This window comes from Schistocerca serialis, chromosome 3 (genome assembly GCF_023864345.2).
Source record: "Schistocerca serialis cubense isolate TAMUIC-IGC-003099 chromosome 3, iqSchSeri2.2, whole genome shotgun sequence".
In the NCBI taxonomy this organism is placed as follows: Eukaryota; Metazoa; Arthropoda; class Insecta; order Orthoptera; family Acrididae; genus Schistocerca; species Schistocerca serialis.
Window position 1 is genome coordinate 94,571,399 of NC_064640.1, and position 17,694 is coordinate 94,589,092.

The window sequence follows — 17,694 nt, forward strand, 5'->3', positions numbered from 1 at the left end:
ATTCGAATTATGTAGAACTTCTTTTCCTTCCAAAACCCCTTCGCCCGTTCGTTGTTTCTTCTTCTATTCTTTAGTCTATCCTGTAGCTTGTAGAGATGGCTTCTCAGCATGCTTGCGGTTATGAATTATGGCTGGAAATTTTATTCTATCTTGAATGATTTCCTACGTACGTCAATTTCCTTTAGGTCGTCTTCATGCATTTCTATTAACCAACTGTTTCAGTTATTCATCGATAAAGCTAATTTCAATATTTTTGTGAACAAGTTGTTATTCATTCTACGTACGCGATCATAAAATTATAATCTCTATTTCCCAATTGTATCTGTTATTTTTTTCAGTGGCGTGATAGACTTCATTTGAGTTGTTCTAAATTCCATTTGTACATTTTGGTCCTACGATTTTCGTCATATTTTTCTTTTTTCCTTTTTGCCGAAAGAAGTGGCACACTGACAAGACATTGCACTCCTATTGGGGATGACGACGGTTCAAATCACTGTTCGATAACTGAGATTTAGATACTCCGTAACTAGTTTACGGCGAATCCCGGGACGGTTCCTTTGAAAGTGACGGCCAATTTCCTTCCTTGATCATTTGTGATCCGTCTCTAATGACCTCGCTGTCAACGAGACGTTAGACTCTCATCTCCCTTCTACCTTGTTTTTCGATGTCTCTTTCAAATTTGAGAGTTGGCACCTATTATCACGGAAATAATAATAATAATAATAATAATAATAATAATAATAATAATAATAGGAGGAAGAGGAAGAAGAAGAACAACAACAACAACAACAACAAGAATGTGTTCTTGGTGCGTAGGTGTTATGTATCACTCTTGTTGGAATATGGCTAGTTTTACTGTTTTAATTGAGTCGTCAAGGCCTTCCTTCGCACTATTAATAATACCCAAACGTTGTGTAACACTGCAGTCCATTGTGTCTTTTTTACACAAGCTCCTAATCCTCAAATCAAGCTACAAAAGGATTAACTAACAAAACTACACTTCCAAATCGGGGGTCGGTGGCATTCCATCAATTGTCGCCGCCACGATCTGCCGACGCCGTTCATAGTTGTGTGTGTCAACAATAAAACACCACGGGCATTTCTTCAATACATTTATTCACATTCGAAGATTTCATAAACAGCCGGGCGAATGGAAAATGAAAGAAGACATCAGATCAATGACCGCAGCGTCAAAGCCACTGAATGCGGAGTACGCTATCGGATTGGACAAAGCTGGGGTATTAAATAGGCCGTCTCCTTATTTAAAGCCACATCTTCGCTTTAGCAAGATGTGATTTAGAGTAAGCAGTGATTATAAATACAGTTTCATACCTCTAGTTTACTTATCGCGCTTCTGAACCGTCGAACACTTCACGTGTGATGAATTCACCAACGGAGTTCAACAACTATAGTCGAACTTCACTTACGCCTGCAGAGGTCCTCTGTTTGACAATCTATAGGGTACCGATGTCAACATTTGGACAAAGAGCAGAGGACACAACCCCTACTACGATAATGCCTTCTACGGTGTATACTTAGCTGCTTCCAGAGTGCGGCATAATCAACTCTATTCAGAACAGAAATAAGGAAAGTGGCATTTCAGGGAGGATTATTTTCTCTCCCACACATTGCCAGAAAATTATTTATCTCCTTGTTAGAGTGTTAATTTACAAATGTAAAAATATTCTACTACATCAACTACGTTCAGTTAGAAACGTCCAGCACGCTTCAGGCGTAAGCAGCATCACAAACAAATAACTTGCAAATTATAGTTAATAAACTGGACACAACTGAGAAAACAATGTAAAATTCCACTTGCGAGCGATGAAGAAAATGTGTGATTCTGTTCAAGATTATCGTTGACTCTTTTTCAGCTGCCTACTTCCAACATGTGATGATTTGTAAAGCATGTAACTGCATCGCACAAAACCAAAAAAATTAGGCTGGTACGCATATTCCCACATGATCGGCACACTCCCAACGACAGTGTGTTATGGGTTTGTCTATCATACACTACAGGGGAGTTTGAAAAGTATTCAATACAGCTGACATTCAGTCTCTAAATCGGGAACTGCCACCAGAATCGTAAACTACCTCTTCGTATCAAGCTACGTGAGTTGGCGCTTCTTAACGACTTTAGCCAAAGAGAGAGGATTTACCACTGGGAAACATTCTTGCGAAAATGCAACAGAGATTGAACTGGTGTGAATTCTGAATTTTGTCAGGTTTTTAGCCACGGCCTCTAGCCCTCAATGTTTTCGTTGGGTGGTTCGCTACCTCCCTACCGATTCCACTAGATACATGAAGCATTTTGCACAAATTTGTGGTAAATATTGTCAAGTAAAATGGTTTTCGACTCGCGCATCTTTCGTTTTTTGTTAGCATCACCGGCGACCAGCTTTGCGAAAGCAGCGGCGAGCGGCGCCACTTCCTGCGCAACACACCCATCATTTTGCACGACAATGCGCGGGCGTATACAGCGCAAGCTGTGGCTGCTCTGTTCGGTCGTTGTACTGGGAAGTACTGTACCATCCACCATTCTCCCCGGACTTAAGTCCTTGTGACTTTGATTTGATTCCGGAGATGAAGGAACCACTTCGTGACATTCGCTTCAGAACTGTTCCAGAGATTCGACAGGCAGCAGACCGCTCCATTCGCACCATCAATAGAGCAGACTCTGCTAACGGTATACTACGCCTTCCACATCACTGGCAACGGGTTCTACACAACGCTGGTGACGACTTTGAAGACAGTAACAGGTGCGAACATGTAACTCTTTTGTATCGGTAGTGAATAAATAGTTGCCACTATACAAGTTCCAACCATCGTACATTCGGTGGTGGTGCTGCTACTACTACTACTACTATAAGTAGTAGTGGTGGTGGTAGTAATACCACAGAACACTAGTAGTAGTAGTAGTAGTAGTAATACCACCACCGAATGTACGAGGGTTGGAACTTAAATAGTGGCACCTATTTATTCACCACTATTAGTAGTAGTAGTAGTAGTGGTAGTAACACCAGAGAACACTAGTAGTAGTAGTAGTAGTAGTAGTAGTAGTAATCTCTTACGCCACGCACGAGTTTCGCAACATGATTTCTCGTAATTTTCAATGTGTCGAATACAAATAACAGAAACACAGGAAAAAGAAGTTACATGAACTTATCTCAAAGAAATTGGGTACTGGTTATGTTAGCGATACTGTATCGTGTTTCGGAGTAGAACAGTTGTAGGTGCTTCTGTATTTAGGATAAATGGAATAGCAGACAAAATCTTTTACAGTTCTCTATTATTACAACATTGGTAACGATTTGCAACTGTAGTAATGTTACGTAATTTTACCGCAATGGTGAATATTTTTGACATTTGACATCATGCCTATTGGCAACACACAAAAATTTAGGCCTCAAAAGTACAGGATGTGACATATATCAGTACGAAGTGCGGTTCAGCAAACACTGTGGAGCAGCTTACGGAGTCGTTTAACGTCTCATCGACACCGAGGGCATCAGAGATGGAAACCACTTCAAATAGACAAGTATGAGGTACGAAATCTGAATCAACAGTGCGGTACTCTAAAATGATCTAGGAAAATCGCGGGAAACCTTAAGCTGGATACTCGAAAAGAGATTCGAGATCCGCTCCATCAGACTGCGAGTTCAAACTCATCACGACGAACTAAATCACTGATCTGAAGAAATCTTGACCGGTCAATCTGGTTTTCTCACCCCATGTCAGTCGTCGTCTTAAATGAAGCTACACATGGACTTGGCTTTGTTTGGTGCACTGATTTATTCTCGAGCTAACCAAACAAACCAGTGACGAAGCGTGCAGTATGCGCCTCCCCCCCTCCCACCCCCCGCTCTCTCTCTCTCTCTCTCTCTCTCTCTCTCTCTCTCTCTCGTTAGCCCAATCACTGGGGAACCCACAAGCCGACAAATAATATTCAACGATTGGTTGAACAATGTATTTGCAAGCCCTCTTCTTTATGGGTAAACTGCGTTTCCTTAGGATTCCTCCAACTAATCTTAAATCTGGTATCTGCCTTCCTCGTGGCTAGATTTTTATCGTTTGGTATCCAATGGTTTTTCATTACCGCCGGTCGTATTTCCAGGTGTTCATTCGTGTAGTTATTTCAAACCGGTTATTCTCGGTTTACTGCTGCTCGAATGTTGCACATTTTACGAACTCAACTTCTATACATGAACCAACATTTAAATTTTACCATTGCTACCAGACTAACTTTCCATGGAATATTAAAGGGCTCTTAACGTACCCTTCAGTGAAATGTGCTCCACTTGCAAAAGGCACGGCGAATGTTTGAGTATCAAGGCTGAATATGTGCAGTATTATTACCACTAAAATATTACAACGTAGTCACTCAGAAACATCACATCTTCATATAATTTTAAAAAATTAACATCGCTGCTACATGAAAAACAGTCTCTCCCAGCACTGAGGCAAAATTTAAATATCTCGTAATTCGGAGAGACAAGATTTCCTTTTTGTCTTGCTTCCGACCACCGTGTAACATCTCCTATATCTTCTATTTCGTTACAAAACACAGAAGCGCCATTATAGCAAAGTAAAGCGAGTCAGATGTCGCATTCGTGTAGCATAGTGGAGAGAGAATACCCCGAACGACGCGGAAAGAGGACGACTGCTCACCGAGTGGCAAAACACTTGTTGCACTGCGTTGCGCGTGTCACGCCGCCTGGTCGACTTTTCCCACAGTTCAGGATGGCGATCGTTGTTCTTCACTTTCAACAGGTCTCGGTTCAGCAGTAATGACACCCGAAACTGGTCACTTCAACGACAAAGAATAAGCATGCGTACGAGACGGTCATTCGGCGCGGCGCGCAATCTGAACGAAACTGAGGCCTGCGCACGAGCGGCCAGGCGCGGCTTCCTCTGGGATACTGCCAACTGCAAACCACGAACTTCCCCTGCTGACGAAACGAGGCGCGCGCAGGGAGCTTACACACTGCATTCGGCAACCGTTCATTTTAAGTTTTTACAAACTGATTAACGCTAACCGAATAACAAATCGCAGGAATTCTGTTGTTTCCTCCTTTGTCTCTGTCGCTGGGATGCAACAAATGAAGCTATTCTTCCCTATTTCCGCTATGGACGATTTGCACCGCAAAAAACACAATGCTATATCAACTGATGAGACTCCTAGTTACACGCATTAATGTGGCTTAACAGTTCTTGACACACTGGATTGGTCAGGAAACGGTCGATACTACGGAAAATTCTTTCTATTTTTTTCGAATATTCAGCTTTCACAAATAAATAAACAGGGACAGCTCCAACATAGTGCAGACAGTTAAAGAAGGTTGTCAACCTCCGAGTCTAGTGTATTCCGATATATTTACCAACACATTGAGTATAGTGCATTATCATGCTTTTACTTCAATGCACTTCCTGTCGGGCAACGTCACGTAATGTATACGAGACTCTTATCTCTGAAAGCTTCAGAATAAAGTTTTTTTTCGTGAAAAACAGTATAAATTCCAATAAATTTAAGTCTGCGTCAGATCAATCCACTGAGCTTCAACGCAGCATACATGACGACGAAATGAGTCAAAGTATACGCCACGGAGAAGGAACACAATACGCCACTAGTTAACATGAAGTCGTGACTCCCTTTATAGTAAATGCCTCATAAAGAAAGGAAACGAGAGGAAGTTCATAACAGAATATTCACCTCCGATTTTAATACTTAGTGGGAACGCACTACAAAGAAGACACAAAATCAAAATCAGGATTTGTCTTTGAGGGTAGCAACATATACAAACCAATTCAATTCAGTTCAGCGGCAGAGGAGCGGGATGGAACAGGACGGGGGGAGGGGCACACCCACTTCGACCTTCACAAAAACTGATACATAGGCAAGCAGGCAGGCAGGTAGGCAAGCGAGCGAGCATACGCACGCATCCACGCACGCACGTCTTCAATGGAAGTTGGCAATATGAATCAGTTAAATCCGGCATTCAAGCTGGGATGTAAGGAAACTTCGCAAACGCAACGGGAAATGCCTCACGTAATGCAACCACTGCTACTATGCAGAGAACACCAAATTTCCAGCACGAATACAAATTGTATTTTGAATGATAAAAGTTTAAATTTACTGATACCATCAACATTCGTTAAAACGTGACAATAATTACTTGTCTACGTCTGCTGAACTAACAAAAGCACACTCAGGTCTTCGTAATATCTCGACCGGATGTAAACTATTACTGTTCGATGCAGAATGATTCAATTGAACAGTTGTATGCAAGGAACTAACGTAAGTGATGCGTTTCCAGTCTTGTATCTTGGCTAGAACGGAAGACATGCACCGCTTATGGTACGCTGTTTAATGCCTAAAAAGTAGTACTATGTTTTTCCGATTTTAAACTTACTGCTACATGAACCTCTTACGCAGCTCTACCTCTTCTTCCGCATAGATTCTACCACAAACTGTCATCATCTACCAGACAGAGCACCGCAGACGTTGATCGAAGTTTTTATTACAAGAAAATTGAAAGACATGGAGATTTTTCTTTTCCATAACAATTTAAGGACACAAACGCCCTATGACTAATAGCATATCTGGTGTTGCTTTACAATTCAAAATTTTGATACGGACTGGGTTCACATTCTTGGTAAAGTTACTGAAAGTTGTCATTTCTCTAGGCTGTGCCAAATATCTTTATTGTTTATGCATCGAAATAATGATTTTTGGTACAGCCGAGAGGAATGACAACTTATATCTTTACAATTCATCTGCGCGAAAACAAACTCGTGTTATCTCATGCGGTTCCGGAAGCACTTGAGGTTAACAGGTTACGTAACTCACCCTGTCTACGATTTTGTACTGGAACCACGCGCGAACGTTAAGAAAGAGCTAAGTTGTGTTGGTAGTAAGGAAGGGCTGGCAGCAGGACAGGAAAGAGGTTAGTCACTGATGGTGAGTAGTGTTTACTTGCATAGCTCTGTGTCATACAGACCATTTCGCAGAAGCGCAGCACGTAGGGTGTAGTCCAGCTTCAGCACACTAGACTATCGTCGATTACACCGCAGCTTTAGCGGTAACTCTAAACACCGGATTTCTAAAAATACGCGCAGCGGCAGTCGATGAAGATAATTGCCACTGGCTGCCGTTGGGTGGGTGGATGGGAGCTCCAATACACGAGACTCAAGCAGCAGTACAGCACTTTCATTCGTTGTCTGTCTCATGTAACTGAGAACCACTTTCACAAAGTAGGTATTCATGTTCCCAAATCACTTCACGTCCCTGTATCAACTTTCGAAACAAAACGTGTTCTGGAATCCACAACAGCATTAGTATAGCTATGTTCATCTCATTTTCTCAAATGATTCCCATTATACTCCGTGCACTTCATTACCATTTGAAAACATTTATCAGGCCACTTTTCGCAAGTATCTGATGGCAGTTGGCCATAGTCATCACCCACCGTAAATCGACATCCTTTTAGTCGACTTTTAACTCAACGCGCAAAGGGGCTTTTTCAAGCTTACTACACCTAATTACTCAGTACACTATAAAGCAACCTGTCTCAATGATGTACACACAGCGAGGTGCGCTGATTCCGAATGTTTGGAACCTTTCTTTGCACGCACCAGTTACGTCATATGAACTGTCATTTCATATGTACGGTTCTACAGACTGAATCGCAAATACAGAAAGGAGCAACCGTCAGCCTGATCGTAAGGCAGACAGAGCGGCACCGCTACCAAAGTGTCCGTAACGCATTCTCGTTTTCTTTAGTGAGCGATAAAGGAGATCGATGACTCTAAGCAATACGATTTTACATTGCCTGTGTTAATTCTAATTATGATGTAACGCTTCTTTGGACTTGCATGCATGAACAGGCACTGCGGCGACTACAGCCGTTACGAAATACATGAAATGTATTCACAATTACTAGTATGGACAACCATTAGTTGTGTAATGTAATAACGACGGTGAAAATTTGTGCCGGATCAGGGCTCGAACTCTGATTTTCCGCTTATCGCGAGAGGTCGCCTCACTTGAGCAAGACTCTCAGCCAGACCACCGACAGCTGACAGGTGTAGACACTTGGTTGACGACATACAGAAGTTTGGGTCTGGCCGTGAGTCGTGCTCGGATAGCCTATAACGTAAGGCGACCGCTCGCTATAAGCGTGAAATATGGGTTCGAGTCCCGGTCCAGCGCAAATTTTCACTGTCGCCATTCCATTATACAGCTGATGGTTGTCCATATTCGCAATTGCGAACACGTTTCATTTATTTCACACTTAGCTATGATCTTGAGCCTAGATTTACAAATACGAAACCCTCAGAATCTTCACAGTAGTGTAGGTGGTGAACAGTCAACTGACAAGACTGGCAACATTCCGCAATTGAAATGATTCAATGTCAATCCTCATGAAACTTGTACTGCAAACTGCTCATGACTCGTCTTCCTTCTATTGCGATATCTTTCGATATTAACTTATCAACAAGTACAGCAAATAAGCCGACCGAGGTGGCCGAACGGTTCTAGGCGCTTCAGTCTGGAACCGCGCGACCGCTACGGTCGCAGGTTCGAATCCTGCCTCGGGCATGGATGTGTGTGATGTCCTTAGGTTGGTTAGGTTTACGTAGTTCTAAGTTCTAGGGGACTGATGACCCCAGATATTAAGTCCCATAGTGCTCAGAACCATTTGAACAGCAAATAAAACAGGAACAACTCGAGCGCTTGTCTACACAGAAATAATTACCGAGCGAGGTGGCGCAGTGGTTAGCACACTGGACTCGCATTCGGAAGGACGACGGTTCAATCCCGTCTCCGGCCATCCTGATTTAGGTTTTCCGTGATTTCCCTAAATCGTTTCAGGCAAATGTCGGGATGGTTCCTTTGAAAGGGCACGGCCGATTTCCTTCCCAATCCTTCCCTAACCCGAGCTTGCGCTCCGTCTCTAATGACCTCGTTGTCGACGGGACGTTAAACACTAACCACCATCACCACAGAAATAATCGTCAGGTTTAACCATGCACAATAGCAGGTTCTGCCGCACATCAAGTACGTGGCATTCACAAATGTATCAGCTATCTTTACTTTCCGAAATCGCGGAAGAAGTGGACATAATTTAACAAGTTCAGCGAAGACAGTCCTCCTCCGGTATTTGTATTATACCGCCTCGTATGATACATGGAATTTCTTCGTACCGCCTCCTAGCACAAACCGGGCGAAATGGCACAATGGTTGGAACACTGGACTCGCATTCGGGAGGGCGACGATTCAAATCGCCGTCCGGCCAACAAGGTCTAGGTTTGCCGTGATTTCCATAAATAGCTACAGGCAAATGTCGAGGCGGTTCCTTTGAAAAAGGCACGACCGATTTCCTTCCCTATCCTTTCGTAATCGGAGCGTATGTTCCCACTCTAAGGACCGTGCTGTTGACGGGCGTTAGACTCTAACCTTTCTTCCTTCCTTCATCCGAAGCACAAAGTACACTAGTGTACAAAATTAAAGCGACAAATGGAAATTTTACAATGTTGTGTTTAATTTGCCCCAGAACAGTGTAAACAGGTGATAGTGAAGTAGAAACAATGTAAATAACGCAGAACGCGAACAACTGCAACACGGATAACAGTAGACAAAAACGTTCTTCGTTTTTTCCAACTTAACGGATTTACACAGCATTCCGACAACTGGTTAATGTGCTCAGCGTGGGGTGTTACCACCTCTGGCAGCAATACAGGCCTGACAAAGACAGGGCATGCTATGAGTGATATCATCAGTCTTATGTTGACGCAATAACGCCCATTCTTCCTGCAGAGCTGCTCGCAAGTCTTTGAGACTGGTTGGCGGATACTGACGTGATGCAACCTGTCTCCCTAGCGCATCTCAAACATGCTCTATGGAATTTAAATCGGGAGAGGTCACGGCATGCATGCAGTATCTGCCGTTTCCAAGAAAACGTCAACCACCCGTGCTCTATGAAGTCGACTATTATCGTCCATCAATACGAATTCTGGGCCACACAACCTCGCAACAACCGCATATGAGGACCCAAAATCTCGTCGCGATAGCTGACAGCAGTTAAACCCTGCCGATTCACCCGCACAATGTCATGAAGAAGTGTTGGAGTGGTCAACATAATCCCTGCGCACACCATTACGGATCCACAATGTTTGGATTCCGAAACCGTGTTCCACATTCCCTCCAGATGCGAATGCATCGTGACACTATCTCCAGTCCAAATCGGGACTCATCTGCGAAAAGAACATTGCCTCACTGTGGGTCTCCAAAAATAAAGACCAGTCCGCCGAAGCCCTCTGTACACCGTTTGCCTCGCTACATGTCCAGTGGATGCTGCGAGGTCAGATGTCAGTTCCCGTGCAGTACTAAGGCGGTACCGTCGTGTCCTTACAGCCAAATAACGGTCCTCTCTTTTTGGCATCACACGTGGTCGGCCCTGCTCTTGTCTTCGGGATACTGTTTCGGTCTCCATAAATTGTCGCCACATCCGAGAAACAACAGAACGATTCACAGATTCACATTAAGCCTTCGGGTCACATCAGTTTGCGACTGTCCTGCTTCCATTCTTATCATGGCCCTCCACCACAAAGAATCTGGTGTCTTGTTTGTGCCATACTGCACCGTCTGTGACTATGTACAGAGCGACTGTTGATGTGGGACTAGCCGGAAAACATTACCCCGTTTGATAGGTGGCCTGACGCCAGCGTTGACGGATTGTCCATTGACCGAAACGCTATCTTTTGTGCAGAATACGACTGTACGGACATCTGTTGACATTTTTTATGATTATACAATGCGAATTAGACACAACACGAGGAAATACCAGTTTGCTGCTTTAACTTTGGACACCAGTGTAAATAGCTGACGTTTCTACAGAATACAGTTCTTACACGTTACGTTCGAAACACTGAGCTTTCGAATGCAATGTATACTATAGTGCAGTCTTAGGAGGAGAAAGGGTAAAAAACAGAAACAACAGTCACTCCAGTCATTCAGCTGTGCTCTTTAAAGCCAACTAATATCCCGAATCAATGCAGATATTGCAAATACTTACAAAATACATACCTTTCCTGGCATCGATTTTACTGATTACCCCCTCCACAGGCGTTATCGCGAGAGGTAGCGCAATGGTTTACACACTGAACTCGTATTTGGAAGGGACGGAGTTGTAAACTCTGTACAGCCATACAGATTTAGGTATTCTGTGGTTTTTCTTAAATCACTTCTAGCAAATGCCAGGACTGTTCCATCTACGATGCAAATACCTATTTTCTGCCCCATCATTGTCCAACTGACCTCCGCCTTAGATGACCTCTACGTCGACGACACGCCAAACTTCAATCTTCTTTTCTCTCTCCTTGTTACATACCACAAAATCGTACTAAAGGCTCTGAACTACACTATAAGACGCTCGATAAATGCCACAACTGATTCCGGTGCTAAAATACAGCCCCCAGATCTAGACAAGATGCACATTCGCTCCTTTCGCAATCCGTAACTTTAACTCTGTTTATGTAGCTCTGAATGCTAAAAAGGAAGGTGAGTGAGTGAATGAAATCTTATGGGACTTAACTGCTAAGGTCATGAGTCCCTAAGCTTGCACACTACTTAACCTAAATTATCCTATGGACAAACACACACAACCATGCCCAAGGGAGGACTCGAACCTCCGCCGGGACCAGCCGCACAGTCCATAAATGCTAAAAAGGAAGGTAGAAATGTACAAAGGACGTGTCAATCATTATCGTTATGTTGCTGCAGAATCATTATTTTCTGCAACATCTCCCAAGAAATGAGGCAGCGCCAGCAAGCGGGAAAGCGTAGAGCTAAAAAGGGGCGTGACGCCTGGAGGAGGTGGCGAGATATAAATAGTCGGCGGCAGGTACCACGCGGCCGCTTCCTCGGCACACACGGCCGCGATGCGTGAGTGGTCCGTCTGCACGCCCCGAAAAGGCAGCTACAAAGACTTGTCTGTATTCTCCGTCTGCGACCCACTGGTACGCCGTCATGAAACACGAGACGGCGAGATAACACGCGTGCACATTCCGACGCGCCGCTCGCCGTGCTCTGCTACGCGTTAACTCTCTGGTGGCGATAAGGTAACTGCCCGTTTCCCTCGCAGCTGCACCCATTATGCAGTCAACTTGCAATGCTCAATGTATACACAAGTTACAGACCCCACCGTAGCGCCAGGAACAGACGGAGACCACACGGCGGATACAGAGGTTACGTTTGCACAGTGAATATGGCGCTGACGCCACTGGTTGTTAGCATCTGCCACAGTATGTTGTATACAATGGCGATACTTACATGAATAATTACACACAATTTCAAAAGAACATAATGAATGACTTGATTTCGCTCAATGGCATACAAACCATTTAAATAATGTAACGGGCATCTAAAAGGAAGTGTGACGATTACTGTACTGTTAAACACGACGACGACGTACATTATTTATGTATCTGTACAATATTTACAGTGTCAGGGCAAAATCTGACAATGTTATTGCCATTCGTACTATCATTCAAGTCGCAAGACAAAATTCCCTACGATGTAGTACCTAACTCAAAACAGCTTGCCCCTTCAATGAAGTGACAGCGTCGTCATGAAGCCTTCCTAAACGAAATGAACTGCAAGGTTCGAGCGAGGTTCGCAGACGAAGAACTTACGGTTTCTGGGCTTTATTTTTTGGTCTTTACAAGCATCTTCTGTAATTAAAAGACCCGTTTTTTATGTCTGTGTGGCTTTCGCAATGTTGGTGTGTGCGGAACAGTCCATGTTGCATAGTTGTTCGGTTTCCACGTCAAACTGTGGTTTCCCGTACACCTGATAATGTTATTCAACTCACAAATCGTAGGAAAGGAAAGGCAAGCCACCTCCGATAGGACCACGTATAGCAAAAACCCTGCCGAGTTCAAACGCAAAATCCTCTCGTTTAACCAGTAAGAGAACATCACACAGATTCCACGTGCTGCCAAGCGTTACTGGTAATGAGAGACAACGATCTTACTGATGGTAACATTCAGAGACAATATTCCATCAATCCTCCTAACACCGCAATTATTAGTATGACCAAACGTTTCGAGCTAGATTCCGGCTGAAGGTGCTTAAAGTTCCCTATTGACACACGTCTCTTTTTTGCTTTCTCTTCATTGGCAATGAAACATTGAATTAAGTAACTGACCGGACCCACTTGAAATGTGATGAATGAACTTTTAATATCAACATGAAATTACTTTTAATAACAACCACGAAAAATGTCACGCTCGTCAATTCTCTACGTTGCTCACTAAAAATGTCATCGGATGTATTCTATTCGGTGTCACGTTGGCATGCAGACATAAATAACGCCAACTGTACTTGAGGGAAATATTGTGTAACTAAATGTCCAAGTAGACGGTCCTGAAATCTATCTAAAGGAGTTTGCGAGTCCATACGAGACTAAATACAGGTGACTCAGTCTCGAAGACCCTGTTCCCGTAGAAGGCACAAGTGTCCGACTCCTGTGATTCACTTCCGGAGTGAAACACACACTGTTGCAGGAGACACGACGCAACCGAACTTTCTCGGAAGTGGAGGTGTCGTTAACTTTCGTCGTGGCAAGAAAGTCTCAGAATTCGATCAGCGCGTGTGTTCCGAGAGGTTCAGAGATTCGCTATTAATTCGTATAATAAATAACCCCCAAAAACTTGATCTGAGGAAGAAAAAAACCAGTTAACCGAATTATACTGAGCACAAAGACTGTTGTGTAACGTGAAATGTCTTTATTAGCTTGGAAGAACCACGTAAAGTAAAGTTCTGAAGGCAGTCCGAGAAAACATTTCGTGTTCTGAACAGGAAAACTGAAAGAAAACTGCACGATTTAAGAAATTGTCACTAAAGTTTAAGTACTACGGTAAGTACTACAATAACATGTATATAATATTTTATTAAGTTAAATGTATCGTGGTTTTGAAGTCGAGAAAGCTGAAACGGGGCAGAAGAAAGTACACAATTAAATGGTTATATGTCAGCACATTGAACTTCTACTGCATTAGATTGTCTTCCAGTACAATACAGAGTAATTTACGATTTTTTCCTTACGACCAAATCATTTCGTCTTCAGTCATTAAGCAGTTGAATTTCGTGCACAATGTCCTTTTGTGAAACTTTGGATTTATTTCTTTTTGGTGGTTTCAGCGGAAGTACTGAACTTTCCTGAGTCTCCTCCATCGCGATACTGACCGGATACCGAATCTCGCATTACATCTTTGGAATTAGTCATATCATTATTCGAACATGTGGACTCATTAATTTTTAAAAACATTGAGGATGTGAATTGTCACAATTACGATCGACACAATAAGCAAGCTAAAGACAAATTGTTGAGGAGTATTCTGAATTTTTTAGCTAAGATACCAAAGCTGCTTTCAACCGATTTTTGAGTTCTAGGCAGGTGAAAACTGTATATAAATTTGGGCTTTGTCGCATCCCCAAAAGTCACCACCATTAGGGTGTTGAACCAAAATAATCAAACTATGAAGTGATACATCTGATACGGGAACACACTTCTGATCCATCCTGTAGCACAAAATTTCGTGTGAGAAGACACGCTCATCAAAAATTCGAACACTGCACTTAATATCAATGAAACATGACTTAATACATAGCATCTCCGGCTAACTGGAGAACTATTATGTGTAACCCTATGTGATTATGAAAACATACTCCCACTATTTTTAGGAGCTTGTACGATCACTTCTTCCCCTTAAGGGAGCTGTAAAATATCCAGTGTTCCTTGTTTCACTATTCTGCCAATAGTGCCATACAGGAATGCGAAACAGGTACTGATCCTTGCTTTATAAGTTACATGAAAAATCATTAGCTGATTATGAAGGTTTTTTTACGAAGTACAAAACAATTCTAAATAAACCTTTAAAAGCACTCTTCTGCATTTTAAAGAAGTAAGTAAACAGTGATGCACCTTTGGCTGTAGATAGATTCAATATCAAGACTGCTGACAGCTTGGGCATTTAGGGAGTGTTATTTTTATTTTATTTACACGTCAAACTCTGTAGAACCAAATTGAGGAGCAAATCTTCAAGGTCATGGAACGTATCAGTACAAGAAATTAAAACATAAAAGTAATAACAGATAAAAATAAAATGTTTATGAACTCAGAAAAAGTCAAGCCCTAAGTTTAAGTAAACGAAGTCAACAATACAACAAGAACCAGCTTAATTTTTCAAGGAACTCCTAGACAGAATAGAAGGAGTGACTCTTCAGTTTCTATTTGAAAGCGCGTGGATTACTGCTAAGATTTTTGAATTCTAGTGGCAGTTTATTGAAAATGGATGCAGCAGTATACTGCACACCTTCCTGCACAAGAGTTAAGGAAGTCCGATCCAAATGCAGGTTTGATTTCTGCCGAGTATTAACTGAGTGAAAGGTGCTTATTCTTGGGAATAAGCTGATACTGTTAACAAGGAGTCACAGTGAGAGGCCAATGTCAAAATATCCAGACTGGTGAACAGGGGTCGACAAGTCGTTCGTGAACTTACACCACTTATTGCCCGAACCACCCGTTTCTGAGCCAAAAATATCCTTTTAGAATGGGAAGAGTTACCCCAAAATATAATACCATACGACATAAGCGAATGAAAATAAGACTTATTTTCGTATCAATCGATTACTTACTTCAGACACCGTTCTAATAGTAAATATGGCAGCATTAAGTCTTTGGACAAGATCCCGAACGTGGTCTTTCCACGACATCTTACTATCTATCTGAACACACAGAAATTTGAACTGTTCAGTTTTACTAATCATATGTGCATTCTGTGAAATTAAAACGTCGGGTCTTGTTGAATTTTCTGTTAGAAACTGTCAAAACTGAATCTTACTGTGATTTAACGTTGGTTTATTTTCCACAAGCCATGAACTTACGTCATGAACTGCACTATTTGAAACAGAGTCAATATTGCACACAACATCCTTTCCTACCAAGCTAACGTCCTCAGCAAACAGAAATATTTTAGAATTACCCGTAATACAAGAGGGCATATCATTTATATAAATAAGGAACAGGAGTGGCCCCAACACTGATACCTGGGACAACCCCCATTTGCCTGTACCCTACTCAAGACCCCACGTCACAGCCATTCTCAACACTGTGAAAAATGACCTTTTGCTGTCTGTTGCTAATGTAAGAGGTGAACCAGTTGTGAGCTACTCCCCATATTCCGTAATGGTCCAACTTCTGGAGCAATATTTGGTGAAGAATACAGTCAAATCAACACAAATCAAAAAATATGCCTAGTGTTCGAAATCTTTTGTTTAACCCATCCAGTACCTCACAGAGAAAAGAGAATATAGCATTTTCAGTTGTTAAACGACTTCTAAAGCCGAACTGTGCATTTGACAGCAAAGCGCATGATATAAAATGATCAATTATCCTTACATACACAGCCTTTGCAATAACTTTAGCACACTGATGTCATAGAAATAAGTCTAAAATTGTCGACACTATCCCTTTCTCCATTTTTATAAAGCGGCTTTGCTAATTAGTACTTTAATCGTTCAGGAAACTGACCATTCCTAAAGGAAATATTGCAAATATGTCCAAGTACAGGGCTAACACGTTCACAGCACAATACTTTAATATTCTACTAGGCACTCTATCAAATCCATGAGAGTCCTAAGTCTTCAGTGATTTAATTACTGGCTCCATCTCCCCCTTGTCAGTATCACATAAGAGTATTTCAGACATCAGTCTCGAAAAGGCATTTTCCAAGAGAGTTATATGATTCCCTGTAGAACTAAATTTTTATTTAATTCTCCAGTAATGCTCAGAAAAGATTGTTAAATACTGTACATATATCTGATTTATCAGTAACAGAAATATTTTTACTACGAACTGACTTTATACCATCGACCCTGTGCTGCTGACCATACACTTCCTTTACAACTGGTCATATGATTTTAATTTTATCCTGTGAATTAGCTACTCTACTTGCATACCACATTCTCATTGCCTTCCTAATCACATTTTTAAGCACTTTACAGTACTGTTTGTAATGGGCTACTGTAGCTTGATTGTGACTACTTCGCCGGCCGGTGTGGCCAAGCGGTTCCAGGCGCTTCAGTCTGGAAACGCGCGACCGCTACGTCGCAGGTTCGAATCCTGCCACGGGCATGGATGTGTGTGATGTCGTTAGGTTAGTTAGGTTTAAGTAGGTCTAAGTTCTAGGGGACTGATGACCTCAGATGTTAAGTCCCATAGTGCTCAGAGCCATTTGAACCATTTTTTTGTGGCTACTTCTAAAACTAAAAACAACAGACTGGATATAGAAATATATGCCCGTCTAGGAACAGCGAATAAAACACGCTTTAGTTTCATCAAAATTCTAAAGAAATAAATCACTTAGTATTAACTTCAAAATCCTGCTTTTATCAATCTACTATTATACCGGTAACATTATACGGATGTGAAGCTCTACTGTTTACGGAAAAAGATGCAAAAGAACTTAATATTGAAAAGCAAAACATTAAGGAACATTTTTGGACCCATATATGATGAAAATAGCATGGAATAGAGGATAAGAAAAAAATGTAGAATAAAGAGAATTATCTTAACATCGTCAAGTGCTAAAGAAGAGAAGGTTGAACTTGGCACGTCATATAGTAAGAAT

At 42.1% G+C, this 17,694-nt stretch overlaps 1 protein-coding gene across 1 annotated transcript in view; it reads right to left on the bottom strand.

Annotated features, from left to right (window-relative positions):
- LOC126469758 (talin-1) overlaps positions 1 to 4,736 on the bottom strand; it is a 204,141-nt gene extending 199,405 nt beyond the window's left edge. The window contains exon 1 of the mRNA XM_050096984.1: positions 4,669 to 4,736. The gene's annotated coding sequence lies outside the window, so the exon portion shown is untranslated. The remainder of the gene's footprint in view (positions 1 to 4,668) is intronic.
- Between the last annotated feature and the right edge of the window lie 12,958 nt (positions 4,737 to 17,694).